The following is a 4,331-nucleotide window of genomic DNA, read 5'->3' as shown; positions in this document are numbered from 1 at the left end:
GCACGAAGACTGGATGCAACTGTGATTAAAACTATGAGCCCATTATGATCATCATCCTTTTCAAAGGAAAGTTCTCCCATGTGAAGCTCACTTTTGGTAGCTTCATTAGATGAAATAGCCATCGCAAGTTGGAAAAGAGCATTCCTCTCATCTTCACTACTAATGGGATCATGGTCTGGTTTTCTTACAGTTTCATCTGTTTGAACAACCTTGTTGCAAGACTTGAATTCCTGAATCTTTACATCAGAAAGAATATTCTACATCAGAAAGAATATTCAGGAGGGTATCTGCTGAGAAGTCCTTTTTTTGTGAATGGAATGCAATACACTGTAGCATATAGTTTTGCAACATTTTGAATGAAATTGAAGTGCAAAGGTTCATTTAATTCAAATTTTATTGGTGATGGAGGGCTTTTTGGTGATTGCCAAAATAAACTGCCATCTTTTAATTTAGTGTCTAGATGGAAACAGTGAAGGAGTTGAAGAGCTTTATGGTTAAAATATTTTTCAAACTTTAATCTTGCTAATGTTACACCTTGGGCCCAATTTCTAGGTCTTCTGCTTAGTAACTTAATAACTCAAAAACAGCCTTCTAAACTGTGTCCAGATTGTATCTTCTGTAAGACCTCTTCGGCAGAATAATGGGTTTGCCAAAACTTGTTGAGCAATGAAGGCTTGTGGGAAAAGGAACTTTCAAACTTATCTCTTGCCCACTATATAGTGTGTTTGATAGCAGCTGGGAAGGACTTTAGAGTACAAAATGGTATTTCCTCTTCTGGGGGATCCTGATGACTATTATAGGACTCAGTCAAATGAGGCACAATAACTTCAATGTGTCCCTTAGTGTCCATTGTTCCAGAATCTAAGAGAGGCTGTAGATTTACTAAACGACTGTCTACATATCTTCTGGTTTCCACATTATCTAATGCTATAACAATTATGTCTTGTTTATTATAGAACTCATCATTGTAAATGGTCTCAATGACTGGACAGCCTTTATTCAAATGTGCATCTATCTTTAATTAAGGATTTATTTTTAGGGTTGCATCAGCAGCAGTATAGCTTTCAGGTTTCTGTATTTGATGGGGACAAAAAAGGAATTGCCTATTCAAGTTGGATTTTTCTTTCAAGTCAGGATCTGTCATTGTAACCATTCCCTTCTCTTTTCCAGTACCAACACCAAGTAAAGCAAAAGTTTTTAACATTTTACAGCCTATGGCCCCACATCCTACTAAAAAGATACTTAAATTTGGTAGCTTCTGACATAAAGAGTTTCCAATGCAGGCTCGTAAGGCATCATATCTATCTCCTCATGGGAGAAATTCTTCACGTTCAGTTTTGCCTACTGATTAAACAGTATCAGCTGCTTTGATATATAGCCACTGTCACAAAGTTAGAAAACTTTCCTGTCACAGATTTCAAAACTTCTTGGCTGGCAACACTACCTACAGCTGCAGCTAGTGGAGGTAAAAAGCCTTGAGCCGTTCAAGAGAGCCAATTCACAATGTCAGCATCTATTTCAGGCTTCTCTTCCATGGTTTCTCTTATACATGTTGCCAGTCTCAACAGTTCTTCTGAGTCTTGCTGGCATCCAATATTTGGCTTGTGATTATAGTTCTCCCAAAAGTGGTCCAAGACAAGCATAGCTGTATGAATCTGTAGTGGTTCCTCAGGTTTGTTAAAATCCCCAATTTGCATGTTTTATCTGCCTTTCCAGTGATTCAAAGCAAAAATATTTTAGGAGTCTTAACTTGGATGACTATGCCTCCATGTAAATATGGTTCCAGTTCTGTAGTATCACCAATAGGAAAAGAAAATGGTGACTCAACAGTTATTTGTTGTGTTGATCCATTTAACCCTGTCATTCCAGGAATGTCTCTACATGTTACAGATTGGCCTGTCTCAAGTTTGTGAGGTAAGTGACAATGTCAGGATTAGCTTTTGTTATGCTGAAAACAAACATTTCTTTTGGTTCTTCTCCTGTTGTATCTATAACTTCACATTCATCACCAAAATCACAAAACAACCGTGACCAAATTACATGTTCATCTGCACTGATGAACTTAATTGGAGGACAGTGAGAACGGCACAAGTCATAAATCTTCTTCTGCAATGAAAGTTTGACCTCGGTCAATACCACACACTGGTATTTATGTAAGAAAGACGGATCCGTGTTTTCGTTTAAAGGAAGAGGTGATGTTGTGACATGAACATACGGATTTAGTTCTGCAATATGTTGAAGTACAGCTTCAGCTCTGTTTTTCATGTTAACAACACCATCTTCACAGATGAAGAAGTTGGCTCCTAGATCCCATGGTTGGCATTTTTCTGTATCATGAATTGTGCCTTAATTTCTGCAGAACTATATTCTTTGCAATTTCCAAACCAAGACCACCCATACTACTTAAGAAAACATGGGACTTGGCCATTTTCTGCACTGTTGTGTCTCCAAGAACATACCTCTGTCAACTGTATAATGCATCATCGATCGCCACAGATTCTGTTGGCATGATAGGCAAACTTGCATTTGTGTGCCAGCCCCCAGGATGAGCAGGATGCTGCTTCTCCTTCCAGCGTGGCCAGTGGCTCAGTTTCTTCCACTGCCAGTGTAGACTAAAGCCATAGCAGTCACCACTGCTGGCTACTAAAAATGTAAACCTTCTAAGAATGTTCTTTTGTTGGTCTTTTGCAAGAAATTCAAAATATATATGTATCTCTTTGCAGAGGGAAGTGATCAGAAAGGAAGCTCCTCTAAAATGTTAGCTCTGGTTTTCTCTCTGGCTGGTGCACACACAAGCAACTTTTATTTTCTTCCTCTTGCCAATATGCATTTTCTGACTTTTCTATGAAGGACATGCTGTGCTTGTCTAATAAAAACAAGCAAAATACTGAGAGGCCAGTCAGTTCTCTGGGTCATAGGCTCCCCTGGGCCTCTGCAGGGTCCCAAGTTCCAAAATAGCTTTGCCCTCCGACCTAGAATGAAGACTCATTCTTCACGTCCCGGAGTGAAAGCCAGAGTAAGGCAGAGACAGCCCAACTCCACAAGCCTGAGAAAGGGTGGGTGTGACTGGTGCCCTCCTCTGCCCTTGTGCCCTCCTCTACCCCGGTGCTCTCAGTCTCTGTTCAGAGGGGAAACTGAGGCCAACTGAGATACCACAGACAGACACAACAGAGCTGTGTCTAAGACCCATAGGCTGGTACTGGGTGCTGATTTGCTGAGTAACTTTGGACCAGGGCTTCAAACCAGTTCAAATTGGTCCAGTCATGACCACCACAGTGAAATAGAAACAGTCCCAACTTTGTAAACTGTGGGTGTGCCAGAACAGGAAAAATCACGATTTGAAGGTCTGGAATGGAAGACTCAGAAGAGGCGTAGTGAGCCCTTTCGGGAGCCTGCTGCAGGAGATGGCGCTATTACAGGGCTGTGAAGAGTACACACCTGGAAAGCAGAGCTATAAGCTCCATCTTTGAGATGGCCATTGTTGTTTCTGGTGATCATCAAGAGGTCTGGTTACACACAGAAACATCGATCAGTCGCCATGACTCTGAGACCAGAAAGACTAGATGGCACCTGGCTACCACCACCAACTGCTCTGAAAGGAATCACAGTAGAAGGTCCCAGATAGGATGAGAGAAAATGTGGGACAAAAGCTCAAGATTATAAAGAAAGACCTGGTTTACTGGTCAACAAGAGACTGGAGAAACCCTAGACTATGGACCTCGGCCACCCTTCAGGTTTGGAATGGAACTCATCCTCGTGGCTCAAATTTCAGCTAAGATAGGTATAGTAGATAAGTACACAGGAGGGACAACAACGCTAATAAGATCTGCTCACCATGGAATGGTCAACCATTTAAGGTTAAAAAGCAACGTTTACCTGAGGACAAAATGCAAAAGGGAGGAATGGAAATAAGAGCCACAGGGAGGAAAGAGGATAACTGTTGTTCCATGGAGGGGATTGCAATCATTGAGATGAAACAAAGTGTAGGATTTGTTGAACTGATGATCTGCTCTGTAAACCTTCACTCAATTTGCAATGAATAGTTTCAATAATAATAATAACATCTAAGAATAAGTATCAAAAGAAAAACGGATTTTGTTGCTTTGCAGCGCACACGCTGCCCTTGTTTTCTAAGAGAGATTAAGTTTACAGCAGGGCACCAATATATCATTTTTCCCGTTCCAGTTATCATTCCAGCACATCCACATTTTTTTTTTTCTTAAATGTTTTATTGTGAATTTTGTGATAGTTTACATGGGAGAACATTAGTTTTACATTCATTCTATTGTATATCGTCTCATTGCCATGGTTACAATCCCCTCCATGCAATC

At 40.6% G+C, this 4,331-nt stretch overlaps 1 pseudogene; it reads right to left on the bottom strand.

The window, feature by feature from the left end:
* LOC102828517 overlaps positions 1-4,331 on the bottom strand; it is a 38,490-nt pseudogene that overhangs the window by 31,596 nt on the left and 2,563 nt on the right.

This window comes from Chrysochloris asiatica, unplaced genomic scaffold, assembly GCF_000296735.1.
Source record: "Chrysochloris asiatica unplaced genomic scaffold, ChrAsi1.0 scaffold00039, whole genome shotgun sequence".
Classification (NCBI taxonomy): domain Eukaryota; kingdom Metazoa; phylum Chordata; class Mammalia; order Afrosoricida; family Chrysochloridae; genus Chrysochloris; species Chrysochloris asiatica.
Note: the sequence above shows the minus strand (reverse complement) of the source record. Positions and strands in the feature narration are given on the sequence as shown.